Source organism: Mustela nigripes, chromosome 1 (assembly GCF_022355385.1).
Source record: "Mustela nigripes isolate SB6536 chromosome 1, MUSNIG.SB6536, whole genome shotgun sequence".
NCBI classification, from domain to species: domain Eukaryota; kingdom Metazoa; phylum Chordata; class Mammalia; order Carnivora; family Mustelidae; genus Mustela; species Mustela nigripes.
In genome coordinates this window covers 108,466,640-108,481,726 of record NC_081557.1, presented here as the reverse complement: position 1 = coordinate 108,481,726, position 15,087 = coordinate 108,466,640, and the positions used below count along the sequence as shown (strand labels likewise).

Sequence of the window (15,087 nt, the reverse complement as noted above, 5' to 3'; positions counted from 1 at the left end):
AGCATGAGCAGGGGGAGAGACAGAGGGGGAGGGAAAGAGAGAGAATCTCAAGCAGATTCCGTGCTGAGTGTGGAGCCTAATGCAGGCTCAATCCCACAACCCCGAGATCATGACCTGAGCCAAAACCAAGAGTTGGACACTTAATCAATGGAGATTGATTGGGGCCACCCAGGAGCCCCGATTTTTTAATTAAAATAAAATACAGTACTTTGGTCCCCTGGGTGACTTAGTCGTTGGGCGTCTGCCTTCAGCTCAGGTCATGATCTCAGGGTCCTGAATGGAGCCCCACATCAGGCTCCCTGCTCAGCGGAGAGCCAGCTTCTCCCTCTCTCACTTGCGCTGCTTGTGTTCCTTCTCTCACTGTGTATCTCTCTGCCAAATAAATAAATACAAATCTTTAAAAACAAAAACAAAAACAGGGGCACCTGGGTGGCTCAGTAGGTTAAAGCCTCTGCCTTTGGCTCAGGTCATGATCTCAGGGTCCTGGGATGGAGCCCAGGATTGGGCTCTCTGCTTCCCTCTCTCTCTCTCTCTGCCTGTCTCTCTGCCTACTTGTGATCTCTGCCTGTCAAATAAATAAGTAAACGCTTTAAAACAAACAAATAAACAGCACTCTACCGGGTTCATTTTATTTATTTATTTATTTATTCATTTTAATGCTTTTTAAAATGAATCTCTGCAGCTAATGGGGTCTCAAACTCACAGCCCTGAGATCAAGAGTCTATGCTCCACCGACTGAGCCAGCCAGGTGCCCCCAGCCTGTCTTCATATTTAAAGTTCTTTCCGAGTTCTTAGCATGTTTCCTATATTATATTTCCAGCTGCCTTTTTTTCCTAGACCTTTGCAGGCTCCTCCTGTTCTTCGTGAGAGATGAACCCCCACACGATGCCCCAGGTGGGAACAACGTGTCTCATCGTGTGGCTTCTTTGTGCCTTTGCACAGTGGACAAAAGGAAAGGGCAGTGAGTGTACTTTCTCAGCTGAGCAGCCCAGCAGGGCTGATGCTGACTGTCAGGGGTAATCAGTCTTCTGAAGCCTAGTGCAAGGATTAATTTAAAAAAAAAACAAGCCACAGCAAAACTAAAGCCCATGCAGTGTATTTGCATCATCTCAGAGTACTTCCCCCCTAACATTTAGGAATTACAAAGAGGAAAATTACAAAGAGGGAAAGAGGAATTACAAAGAGGAATTACAGTATCCCCAGTAATAGATCAGCAACATGATGCCCTGGGAAGAGCAGGCCACCTCCGGGGTCTCCTTCCCAAGAATATGTGATCTCTACTGAGCAACGAGAGAGCATTCTGGAACAACTAGAGAGCACTCTCCAAAGTATCTGACTAGTATGCTTCAAAACTGTCAAAGTCATGAAAGACCAGGAAAGAATGCGCGTCTCAGTCCTTTGCAGCTGCTCTAACAGAATACCGAAGCTTACAAACAAGCTTGCTTATAAACAGCAGACCTGTATTTCTCGCAGTCCCTCAGGCAGGGAAGTCTGGGATCAAGTTGCCAGCAGATTGGGTGTCTGGTGAGAGCCACTTTCTGGTTCATAATGGACCCCATCTCTCTGTTGTTCACGTGGTGGAGGGGTGAGAAAGCTCTCCCAGGACCTCTTCCCAGGACACTAATCTCATTTAAAGAGTTCCATCCCCCGGGCCTAAGCATCTCCCAAAAGCGCCAGCTCCAAATACATTGGAGATTAAGCTTCAACACATGGATTTTGGGGAGAGACCAATATTTAGTCTATAGCACAGAAGAGCTATAAGAGACCCGTCCTAACTAAGGAGACATGACAGCTAAATACAGTGTGGGACCCTGGAGTGGATCCTGGAAGAGAAAAGGGGCATTAGTGGAAAAATTCTTGAAATCCAAATAAATTCTATAGTTTAATGAGTAGTATAGTAGTAAGGTGGATTTCTTCATTTTGATCATTGTTCTTTGGCCACACAAGATATTAGTCAACATTAGGGGAAGCTGGGGGCAAGGTGTACAGAGGAGTCTCTATGTTCTTTTTGTAACTTCTAAGTTTTCATTTCCTTGGTATTTTTCTCCATCTGGGAGGGCACCCTGATTGGTGAGTAGGGCTTGACTCCTTCATCAGCCACGGAGGACAAAGCTCCAGGAGGAGTCATCCCTTCATATCCTCAGTTCCTGACACAAATAGGCACTCCAAGATTTGTTGAATGAATGAATGAATGAACGAGGTCCTGGTTTCCATAATGGGAACAGAATTGGCCTTCGCTGTGAGAATCTTCAGAGTAACTGTAACTGTTAACATCTCTAACCAGTCTGGTGCCTGAGGAATCTGGACGAGGAGCTGGAGTGGGATACAGATGGTTTGGAGTAAACCTCCAGGTGGTGCCATCTCTCTGGGCTCCTTGGAACGGTTTGAGGTGCTTGTGCGCATCTGAAGGGCATTGGAGAGGCAGTCAAAGTACAACTCCCAAGAAATTTGTATTCGCAGTCTCTTTCTCTGGTAGGTGCCTGCCCCCACCCGTTTCTGCTGGCTTACTGGTCTTTTTCTGATTTGATTTGTAAGACCTCTTCATGAATTTTGCATGCTGGGCCTTTATTGGTTATATGCAACATAAGATTTTATATATCTGGGGTCTCCTGATGAAAAAAAGGGTTTTTTCTTTAAAATGTGGTCAATCTATCCATTTTTTCCTATAATTCAGGTCTCTTCTATCATATTTCCTTCCCCACCTAAGGTCATAAAGTTACTCTCTTATATAGTCTTCCAAAGGCTTAAAAATTTCTATTTTAATATTTCTTTTTTTTTTAATCTCCCTGAAATTTGTTCTGTGTAAAGTATGGTGTCATGTCTCATTTTCTTTTGACACATGGAAATTCAGTTGCCCTGTCACCATTTATTGTATAGCTTGTCCTTTCTCCATGGACATCAAACGTCTCTTCTGTCATATAAAGAACTTTGTGTAAGCTAATGAGATTACTGAGTGTCTGTAATAGAAAATTGTTTGCAGCACACTCTTCTAGGCTTTCTGTGGTTCTGCCTCTTTCATTGACCTGCGCTATTTTACAACTCCATAAATTGTAGATAACTACAAACAATGCAGAATAATTCTTGTCTCTAGATGGATAAAGCAGTTCAGTGTGATGAAAGTTCAACTGACTTCCTTCTATCATGGAAGAAGCAAGTTTTGCTGCCATTTGCATATTCATGCCAACATTCCTGATCCATCAATATGTCTGTCCATTCTGGTTGTAAGATCTTACCAGTTCCCTCATTAACGATGAGTTCAATAACACTGTAAGATGTGTGTACTTTATGTCTGCTTGAAAGTGATAATTTTACCTAATTTGGAATTTATCCTGGAAAACCTGTATGGCTCAGTCGGTTAAGCATCTGCCTTTGGCAAAGGTCATGATCCCGGGGTCCTAGAATCGAGCCCCACGTTGGGCACCCTGTTCAGCAGAGGAGTCTGCTTCCCTCTCTCCCTCTGCCCTGCTTTTGCTCTGTCTTTCTCTCAAATAAATAAGGAAAATCTTTTTAAAAAATTTATCCCTTAGCAGTCACATACCAAACCCAAAGGGAAACGATTACTAGGTAGCAATTATTCACTTATGTAAGCTTTTCCCATGTGAGCATAAGCAGTTGCAGTGGGCTCCAACTCACAAGTGTTTAAAGCTTTTCTCAGGATCACAGCCCTGCGCGTACAGAGGCAGACTTGTGCATGTGAGAGTGATCTGGCGGGCTAGAGGAAAACCAAACAGGACACATTCTCGGAAATGGATCCTCTGTAGTGCAAGGAAACTTTCCAATATCATAACGGTGGCATAATCAACACGGAGCATCTGGAAATGAGGGCCCCTGACTTAGCAGAGCAAAAGACATGAGCTTTCCAGAGTGCCTACAAAGGGTGGCCCTCAGTGCTGAAATGCAATAAATAAATAAATAAAAGTCTCTTTGATCTACTTGAAACTAATCACCTAACTCCAAAGGTGGAGTTTACCCCATAGGCCCTCCATGAGATCTCCATGAGGTATACAATATGATAGAATATCTACGTATCTTTAGATCTATAGGTAAAGATACATTCATATGTTCTTATGTTCTTATGTTCTTATGTTCTTATGATATCTATCATCTATCTATCTATCATCTCTCTATCTTAAGCAGAGTCTTAATGTAGAAAATATATATCCGTATCTATATATATTAGAAATAGAAAATATTATCTATCTATTGATAGAGAGAGATATATATACCCTAAGTAGAGTCCTAATGTAGGAAATAGACCAATAATCCTGGTTGGAGCTCCCTACCACCCCTCCAATTCCCCAAATTTCCTGAAGACCTCCAAAAAACACAGGTTAAAAACCACTGATCCAAATCCATCCTTGTGTTGAGAATGGAATCCCTTCTACAGTGTCCCTGGTAGGGCATCGTGGGTCCTATCTAAGCATTTTGCTTATAGGTCCCTGTGGTTTTCCAGTGGCCCAGTAGGGGCCTGGTCATCCCATCCCTGGGGGCCATAGGCTAGAAACCTGCATCTGGCTTGCCTGATTTATTTCTCCTGTGGAGCCATGGAGGACAAGTCTTCCCCTAACCCTTCTACCTGAATCCACATGGGCTTGCTTTGGGAAATAATCACACACAGAGGTGCCACCTATGAAATGGGACAGTTCGCCTGAGTTCCCAAAAGATCCACCTTGATCTTTTCCTTACAAAGCCCCCTCCCCAGATAAGCATCATGGACAAGACCCAGGAGAAGAGGAAGGTAAGAAGGCCCAGGAGGGCCACCCCCTGATTTTTTCCCCCTGAGGCCTCAAATGACATTCCCAGCAAAGAGCTAGAACCTGGCCTTATCCCAGGCCTGCTCCTTATTCCTTGGCTGATGTCTGCAAACGCGGACATGCAGGCCAGGCCTCTGGAAGCTCCCTGAACTCACTTGCGCTCAGTGGTTTGGGATTTAACGACTTGGCTGCCTTCACTCCTCCGCAGGGCTGGGCTACAGCATTCAGCCCTCCAACCAAGCAGCCGCTCGGAAGTGATGGATGGGTGCAAGGCTTGCTGGAGAGATGCCTTGGAGGCCCTGGCCATGAGTGCTGAGCCAGGGGCAGGTGTGAGGCCTGTAGGGAGGCTGATCTGACGAGACTCCACAGGGAAACGATCAGATGTCAGCGGCTGGGGCTCAGGCAGGCTAGAAGGACATGAGGCATGAATTCCAGTCCCCGTCCAAGAAAAAAAGGAGGAGCTAAGTAAGCAGCCCTGGGGATTCATTGAATTACCCTCTCCACTGTGCACTCTTCCTCAGTCCTGGTCTTATTTCTTCTCAGTGTCCTTACTGTTTGGACTATTTTCTTATAGCTCTTATCACTGGCTGGTTTCACTGTTGGTCAAGTAAATACCTGTTTTTCCCATTAAATTGTGGGGACCAACATTGTGTTGTATCTCTCCTAGCAGAAATCCCCAGAGCTCAAACACTTTTTTGTACACGGTTGGGCCCAGTGGATGTCCCACAGGGACCTAATAAAATCATCTCCAAACCCAGTGTAGACCCATTTATCCCCCCTAACTGCAGGCCAGTAGAGAGGCAAAGATGATCTAACCTCAGGACCCCATGAAGGTCTATCCACTGAATGGCTTAGTGAATGGGAGGACACATGGAGCAAAGTGTCAAAGACAGAGGGTCCCAAAGTTCCTGTGACCGCTACAGTTTGGGTGAACTGAGAAGAGAGAAGAGCTTGTTGCAGTGCCGGGACTTTTGCGTCAACAGGCCTTTGGACTGACATTGGGAGATGTAAATAGCCCAGGACATCCTAGTGAGGATAATAAGAACATGGAATTTGGACTCAGACGGGTTTGGGCTGGGATCCGGCTCTTCCACTTCCTACGTGACACCAAGCTCCAGCTGTAAAGTGGGAATAATAGAGCCCACCTTGTAGGACTATGGGGAGGATTAAATGAGATAGTGCTGGTTATAAGCTCATACGCTGCTTGGTACAGTTGGCGCTCAATGTCATCAGAATGGGTGCGGTGACCCAAGGCATCCGAGGTTGCAGGCAGAGGTGAAAAAGACCATCCATGTCCAGTTCTGCCTTTCTGCCGAGTGGTGCAGGAGAAAGCGGGGACATCTGAACTCATGTGACATTTTACAACATCTGTTTGCCCTGCAGCTTCTTCTTAAAGCTTTCCTGGGATGTGGAACCAAGAAAGTTCCAAAGCCTCAGTTTAGAACAGCAAGATGAAGGAGGCTGACCCTGGCTAAGCCAACAGATCTTGTGGCCCCTCTGTGGACCTAGAAGGACTGCCTTATGGGGATTTCTGGAAGAGACTCTCTTACTGAAATGTTACTGACTGGCCTCTCACCAGCTGCCATCTTGCAGTTTTGATGAAACGTGTTTCTGTTTGTTCTCATCAGATTTACAATGTTTCCTGGTTGAAGGGGGAAAGATAGAAATAAGTATACTAAGAGTCAAGAACTGTGCTTCTCCTTCCCCCCTCATCTGTGTGACAACCATGACACATGTATTATTGTGTCCACTCTAATGAAAAAGGCTGAGAGGGTAAGAAGCTTGACCAAGATGGTAGGTCCACACTTCAGGCCCAATGCCCACGCTCTGCCTCAGGAAGAGGCGCCACTTCCGCCTTGCTCTGCAGTCTGTTCTCTCCTCCCACAGGCTCTTTGGGCCAGAAATGTTGATGCCAGTGTGTAGGGTCTCTACCATGGCCTTGTTAATCTCACAGAAGCCCACACTGAGAAATGGGTTAGTTAATGGGGCCTGTTGGAGAGCAGGTAAGTGTAGAAATCACATCTTCTTTAAGCAAAAGAACCCCCCCCCCCCAAGCATGCCCTGTTTTCCCCACCTGCATGCTCTCCCCAACCCCATACCATTTGGTCACTTGTGCTCAGAGCTCCAGCAATTCCACCCTGCTCTAGTCTACCAATGACTGGGGCCCTTCCACACCTCCGTGCCTTTGCCTGTGGGATGCTCTTCTCCTGTTTATCTTTCAAAGACTTCCCTGGTTGTCACTCCTATAAGATGGCTTCTGTCTTGATTGCACCATGGGATTTTACTTTACACAGGGGACCGAGTGATGACACAGAAAGGTCAATGTCATTGAAAGAATTTATTACTTAACATTTCCCAGAGAAATGGGTATACCATATACCTCCTAGGAAAGCACTGAAGTCAATCAGGAGGCAGTGGGATGCAGAGGGTTGAGGGAAATGCCCATCCCAGAGCATTTATTGTGTTTTCCATGGAAAGGAAGGGGTGAAACAGGGAAACAGCTTAGGGTGGGCTAGTTGGAATAAAGTCAGCATGCTCTGGGTGGTGTAGGGCAAGGGGGTACAGGTTTGGTGGGTGATGGCTGGATAAAAAGGTTGTTGGGGGGTATGGATGCTAGGTTGTTGGTTTGCATATGAAAGGAGCATTCCAAGGTGAGTTGTTCATGATCCTAAGCAGCAGCTAGCCCTGGAAGGACAGGGGGCATCTCTCCCCAGCCAGCAAGGCCCTCAAGACATCAAACCATCATAAAATGTATAAAATAAAATAAAACACACAATTAAAACACTTTCCTCTTTGCCCCGGGAATGCTTCCACCGCTGACCTCCACACATTGTGGGCAGTTTTATCATTATAGTTTGTTTTGATGCCTATGCCCATTGCTCAGATGTGGGCTCATCGGAAGCAGGGTCTGAACCTTGTTCATGTTTGTACCTTCAGCATCTGGCAAATGCCTGTCACCAATCTATGTTTAAAACAGTGATTCTCAGGCCTGGCTGCTCATTGGAATCCCAAGAGAAGCATGCTTAAAATACTGATGTCGGGGCTTCTGGGTGGCTCAGTCAGTTGGGCATCTAAATCTTGATCTTAGCTCAGGTCTTGATCTCAGGATTGCGAGCTCAGGCTCCACACTGAGCTCCACACAGGGCATGGAGCCTACTATAAACACATAAAAAAAATTAATTAATTAATTAATTAATCAATTAAAAATAATAAATAAATAAATTTTAAAAACTGATCTCTAGACCTTACCCTCAGAGATTCTGACTTAATTTATCTGGGATGTCTAGATTTCCACTGACTCCTTGAATTTCCTGAGATGAATTTTCCAGAAGGAAATCAAGGTTGTGATCCCAGATGTGGTCATTTAAAACAGCAGGAAATCCAAGTCCAGAAAACCAGGGACTTGCCCAGGGCCCAATCACCTGTTACAGGAACTTCAACTGCCCGTTTTGGTAGAATGTCAGCTGCTGAAAACAGTCTCCCCAGTCTTGGCAGATCCTGGGCTTGAACAAATGTTGCTCCTCTGCATTCTTCTCAGGCTCCAGGCCACACTCATTGGAAAAGGGGCTCTTGCTTCACCCCAGGTAAGCTTCCCAATCCTACCTCTTTCCTCTTGGTGTCGATGTGAGTTTTGCCCTACACTGTTTATCTCTTTCTGGGACTCTGGTCTCAATGGTTTCTCTCTTCATTCTTCCACAGCCTTCTCTTTGTGCATCCCTTGTGCCTCTTCTCCCTGTTTCAAAGTCTATCTTGAAAGGTAAGAAGAATGGTAAGAGAACCATCTCTGTGATTTCTGCTCTTCACCTTAGAATCCTTGGAAGAGGGAATGCCAGAAAACCCACCCATTCTTCTTTACCAATTCTTACCCATGCTGCATCTTAGCTCCTCCCTGGAACTTCCTGGAACTTTCTCCAACTGCCTCCCCAACGGCCAACTGCTGCCTCCTCTCCTGGCACTCCAGGAACCTCCCTTAAAACTCCCATACTCTCAACACTGGCAGACCCTGATTGCCTTAAGGGCCCAAACTGTGGGGCACCCTGGAGGGAACTTGCTCCCCACCTTGTCCAGCCCAGAAAACTGCCAAGATTTCTCACCTTCCTGCAGCCACCACCCAACAGCTCCCACAGTGCTCTGGGTAAGTGAGTGATAAGGGCTCTTCTCCCTGGTTGTTGGGAGGCAGGGACTTTCCCTCAGCAACAGCCAGACAGAGAGACAGAGGGAATGAGAAGTTCTCAGGGACAAGAACCGTGGCCTGGAGAATTTAAGAGAATTTGTGCTTAGGGGATATTTCTGATTTCTTAACCCTCATTTGACTTGAGGCCATTACTCATGGCATTTCTACAAGCTTGTGTCTGAGCATCATTCACCTCTCTAACTTTCCTAGAAAGGGCTCCTTGACACGTTTCTCACTAGTGGAGTCCTGGACTGGGATTACCATGACTGATTTCAGTTCAGAGCAGCCTTACTTCCAACAAACTTAAGAAGTTTCATTCCTTTGTTGGGGCCCTGATTTCTCCCTCCAAGGAAGAATTCTTATTTCCTCCCATATGTAGACCTGTGGACAGAACCAGAGATTAGATCTGTGAATGAAAGGAGTGGAGGGGGAGGGCAACGTGCAGCTGTCATGGGTCTACATTCAATGCTCACCTCTATGAGGACAGACAGAATAGTCAACCCTCTGAGGATGACAGGGCAGCAATGAACCTGGGAAACACCCCTGTTTCATAGCTTATCTAGGCCTTTCCATTCTGTGGATGAAGTGAGTCAGTAAATACATCATCTGGCTGAGGCAGTGAGTTGATTAGGTCAATAATTGGTTGCTGAGACCAATAAGCTGGATTCCCAAAAAGAAGACCTTGTGTCCTCGGAATGAAGTGGCCCAAGCTCCCAGCTTCCAGCTGAAGGTCTAGCAGAACCCTTGGATAAAATGAGTGGATGGCTCAGGGGCTATGGCTGGGCTTATCTCATAGACACTCTTCTTGGTCTCCTCACTCTTGGGAAATGTTATTGCTAGAAAATTCAGCTCTGCAGCTCTCTCTACCACTGCCCCCACACCCCACCCCCTGTCAACACCACCAGTTCCTGAACTTCTGTTTGATAATTTAAAGATCTATAATTCAAAACGTGATAGAAGGAAAGCAAGCATTTCTTAAAATAACAATGAAAGAAACTACACTCTGATAGTTTTACATTCCAAGACCGTTTCCAAATCAGTCACTTGAAATGTAGCATGCATAAAAGCAACATCTTTTAGTTGAGAACTAAAGGATGGCTCAGGTGCATTTTGGGAGGCTTTGCAATCCTTTCCTACTCTTTGCATATGAAGGACAACAAAAAGACTATTGTTTTTGAATGTGGGTACTCATTTAATTATTAAGTGTCTCCTATATTCAAAGTACTATGGGGGACACAGAAACAAATGGGGCCCTCACAGGATAAAATATGTGCACAGAAAACTAAAACAGAAGAAAGATAGCAGGGATGCCTGGGTAGCTCAGTTGGTTAGGCAGCTGCCTTCGGCTCAGGTCATGATCCCAGTGTCCTGGGATCGTGTCCCACATCGGGCTCCTTGCTCTGCAGGGAGCCTGCTTCTCCCTCTGCCTCTGCCTGCCGCTCTGTCTGCCTGTGCTCGCTCACGCTGTCCCTCTCTCTCTCTCTGATGAGTAAATGAATAAAATCCTTAAAAAAAAAAAAAAAAAGAAGAAGAAGAAGAAAGAGCAGTGAAAGCTCTTGAGGGAAGGAGCAAATACTGCCCCTAGAACCCAAGGGAGACACTGATTAAATTAGTGGAGGTGGAGATGTGGTCTTCAGGAGGTCAATGTCCATTCCTCCTTCCTTTATTTCCTTCCTTCTTTAAATAGTAATTGATCATCTGCTGATTCTCAGGCACTGTGCTAGGTGCCAGATGCAGCAATTCACAGCACACATGTAGTTCTTCCCCCATGAAGGTAACTCTCTAGTGATAGATAAGCACAAGTAACTGGCAAATAAAAATGGCCCGATATATATTATCATGGTGGAAGTATTGCAGAGACTATATGTGGATATAAGAGGATATTAAAGAAGATTCGCTGAAGGAAGGTTTACTGATGTTTAAATAACATCTGAAGGATAAGCAAAAGTTAGACATAGGGGTCATGGATCAGGAGATAATTGGCTCTCCTTGCAAACGGAACAGCTTGTACAAAGGCCTTAGGGTGAAGAAAGCACAGCCAATGGGGAGTATTTTCAAAATAGGCTACAGAGGCTGATCAAGTGGTCTATACAGTAAGGAGAATAGATTAGGCCAGCGCTTCCAAAGTGGGCTCTATAGACCACCAGTTCCTTGGATGTCTATGGTGTGTGTATGTGCTAAAATATACATAAAATTTATCCTTTTAACTCTTTTTTAAAGATTTTATTTATTTGTCAGAGAGAAAGAGAGAGAGCACAAGCAGACTCCCCATTGAGCAAGGAGCCTGACACGGGACTTGATCCCAGGATCCCAGGATCATGACCTGAGCCAAAGGCAGCCACTCAGGTGTAACCTGTTCTAACTCTTTTTAAGAGTACAATACAGTGGCACTGATTACATTCACAATGTTGAACATTTATTACCCTATGTATTTCCAGAACATTTATTACCTCAACATAAAATCTGTAACCATTAAGTAATCACTCCTCATGGTGAGGAAATAAGTTTTTATTGCTTAAGTCCCCCAATCTGTGCCATGGCAGCTCTGAGAAACTAATCATTTGTCTTACTCTTGATCTCTGGGAAAATGTTTTTGTCTTTCACCATTGTGTATGATGTTAGCTACGGGTATTCCACACATGGCTGATATCATATTGAAGACATTTCCTTCTCTTCCTGGTTTGTTGAGTGTTTTGGTTTTGGTTTTGGCTTTGGTTTTGGTTTTGATTTTTTGATTTTTGACTGCCTGGGTGGTGCAGTCATTTAAGCATTTGACTCTTGCTTCAGCTCAGATCGTGAGCTCAGGGTAATGAGATCAAGCTCAGCATTGGGTTCCATGCTCAGTGTGGAGTCTGTTTGGAGTCTCTCTCCCTCTGCTCCTGCCCACCTCCGGCTTGTTTTTTTTCTCTCTCTCTCTCAAGTAAATCTTAAAAAACAAACAAACAAACAAACAAATAAATAAAAACTGGGCGCCTGGGTGGCTCAGTCAGTTAAAGTTCTGCCTATAACTTGGGTCATGAACCCAGGGACCTGGGATCAAGTCCCACTTTCCCTCTTTGGGCTCACACAGCAGGGAGTCTGCTTCTCCTTCTGCCCCTCCCTGCCCACGTATGCACATTCTCTCTCTCTTACAAAAATAAGTAAATAAAATCTTTAAAAAGTCATGAATTACTATATTGTATATATTATATTACATATAATAACCTTGTTGAATTTTGTCAAATGCTTTTTCTGCCGCCAGTGAGACAATTGTGGATTTTTTCCTTCATTCTGTCAATGTGGTGTATTATATTGGTTGATGTTCATATGTTCATGTTGTTCATTCATACATTCTAGGAACAAATCTTACTTGGTCATGTTGTACGGTCCTGTCAATATGCTTCTGAATGCAGTTTGCTAGCATTTTACATCAATATTCATAAAGAATATTGGTCTTTAGTTTTCCTTTCTTGTAGTGTCTTTGTCTGGTTTTGGTATCAGGATAATGTTAGCCTCACAAAATGACCTAGGAAGTGTTCCCTCCACTTTAATGTTCTGGAAGAATTTGTATTTATTCCCCTCATACTTCTTTCTGTATATATTATGTAGGTATATTTTGTTGGTATCATGAGCACCACATAAAACATCCTGAAATTATTACAATCTAATTTGAATTGATACCAATTAATCTCAATCACATGTAAAAACTCTATTCCTATAGAGCTACACTCTTCTATTTTATGTAACTGATGTCACAAATTATGTCTTTATATATCTGTACACTGGCAAAATGTTATAATTACTTTTAAATCCAATTTCTTAAAAAGTGGAGTTTCAAAGAAAAAATAAAATAACACTGTCTTTTATGTTTGCCCATATATTTACCTCTACCTGAGATCTTTCTATTTTTACCTAACATCAAGTTACTGTCTACTGTCCTTTTATTTCAACCTGAAATATTATTAGCATTTCTTCCAGGGAATATCTAATGGCAACGAACCCCCTCAGTTTCTGTTTATTTAGGAATGTCTTAATTCTCCCTGATTTTTGAAGGACCGTTTTTTTCTGGATATAGAATTCTTCGTTGACAGTTTTTTCTTTAAATAATTTAAATAGAGTTGACCCTTGAACAATATGTTTAACCTGTACGGGCCCACTTATTTGTGTATTTTTTTCCCTCTTCCTTATGATTTTCTTAATGACATTTTCTTTTCTCTATTTTACTTTATTGTGAGAATACAGTATGTAATATAGAGACCATACAAATTATGTCTTAGCCAACTGTTTATGTTATCAGTAAGGACTGTAGGTAATTAGTACTCGAGTTTTGGGAGAGTCTAAAGTTATACACAGATTTTTTACTTTATGGGGGTCACTGTACCTAACCTCCCTGTTGTTTATAGGTGAACTGTATATCATCCCAATGCCTTCAGGCATCCAAGTTTTCTTCTGTTAAATAAACTGTCAGTCTTACGGAGCATATTTTGTACTTGTCAAGTCACTTTTCTCTTGCTCCTTTCGAGATTCATTTTTTTGGTCTTTCAACACTTTATGTGTCTTGGTGTGCATGTCCTTGAGTTTATTCTACTTGGCATTTCCTGAGCTTCTTGCATTTGCAGATTCATATGCTTCATCCAGTGTGGGAAGTTTTGGCCCTTATTTTCTCAAATGATCTTTCTGCCCTCTTCTCTCTTTCTCCTTCTGGAACTAATAATACATGTCTATTTGATGGTCTACTTGATGGTATCCTATGGATCTCTTAAGCTCAGTTCACTTTTCTTCATGCTTTTTTCTTTTTGCCCCTGCTCCTAGAATCAATAATTTCAGTGTTCCTATCTTCAAATTCTTGGATTCTTTTTTTCTCCTTGCTCAAATATGTTATTGAACCCCTCTAGTAAATTTATCATTTCAGTTTTTTCGTTTTTCAGCTCCAGAATTAATTTTGTTCCTTTTCATCATTTTTATACGTTGTTGATATTCTGATTTTGTTCATATATTGTTTTCTTGATTTCCTTTAGTTCTTGTTTTTATTTAAGACAATTATTTTAAGGTCTTTAATGGGTCTTATGTGTGAGCTTCCTCAGGAATAGTTTATATCGACTTATTTTATTCCTTTGAATGGCTATATTTTCTTGTTCTATGTGATTTTTTTTGTTGTTGAAATTTGTGCATTTGAGAGAAACAACCACTTTTCCTAGTCTTTGCAGACTGCCTGTGGCTAAAGAAGACATTTATTAATTAGCTGGGCATGCTCTGGGCCCAGGGATCAGCCCCAGATGAGAACTTAAGATCCTCACTGGTCTTTTCTGAGCATGTGTCTCGCCTGAATCTGAATGTGATTTTCTCAGTTCCCCCATATATACAACTTCTTTTAAATGTCTTAATATCCCCCAAGAATCTCACCCTAGCTTCTCTTTGGAACCATATTATCTTTCATATGTCTCCACCCATAATTTCTTGCCCTAAATATCTGCAGGTCTGTAGTCTTCCCGCAGCTTTCATAAACAATACCCACACCTTAACCTCCCTGAGACCTGAGTTGGACCAGACAGAAACCAGTCCTTCAGGCAGTCCGTAGATAGATTATAACACTGTAGTTAGGTCTGCTTTGCTGCCTCTGATTTGAGAGAGGAAACTGGTAACTGGGCTTCAGTATCCTCCAAACCAAGAATGAACCATGTTGGGGAGGGTGTGGGGGCAAAGACATGTGAAAATGCCATGAAATTTCTTATCATTCTGAAGGCAACTTTTTCTCAATTGAGCATTTATTTGGTTGCTCCCAATATTTGACAGTTTACCAAAGCTCCTAGCTCTGTTTTTTTGTGTGTTTGTTTTGTTGGTTGGTTGGTTGGTTGATTGGTTGGTTTTGTTTTAGAGTATGTATACATGTATGTATTTTGAAGTTTCCATGAAAGAATGAGAGCTTGGAGCTTCCCAGTCCCATAATTTTGCTGATGTCACCTGGACTTTTTTTTAAATTTTGTATTTTTTATGAACATATATTTTTATCCCCAGGGGTACAGGTCTGTGAATCACCAGGTTTACACACTTCACAGCACTCATCAAAGCACATTCCCTCCCCAATGTCCATAACCCCAGCCCCCTTCTCCCAACCCCCCTCCCCACAGCAACCCTCAGTTTGCTTTGTGAGATTAAGAGTCACTTATGGTTTGTCTCCCT

At 43.2% G+C, this 15,087-nt stretch overlaps 1 protein-coding gene across 2 annotated transcripts in view; it reads left to right on the top strand.

The window, feature by feature from the left end:
• The window catches only part of PEBP4 (phosphatidylethanolamine binding protein 4), a 236,366-nt gene that overhangs the window by 16,812 nt on the left and 204,467 nt on the right, over positions 1–15,087 (top strand). Inside the window, exons 2-3 of one of the 2 annotated variants that reach the window (XM_059371685.1) lie at positions 8,293–8,338; positions 8,454–8,511. The exons of the other annotated variant lie outside the window; for it this stretch is intronic. The gene's annotated coding sequence lies outside the window, so the exon portion shown is untranslated. The remainder of the gene's footprint in view (positions 1–8,292; positions 8,339–8,453; positions 8,512–15,087) is intronic. 2 annotated transcript variants of the gene reach the window in all.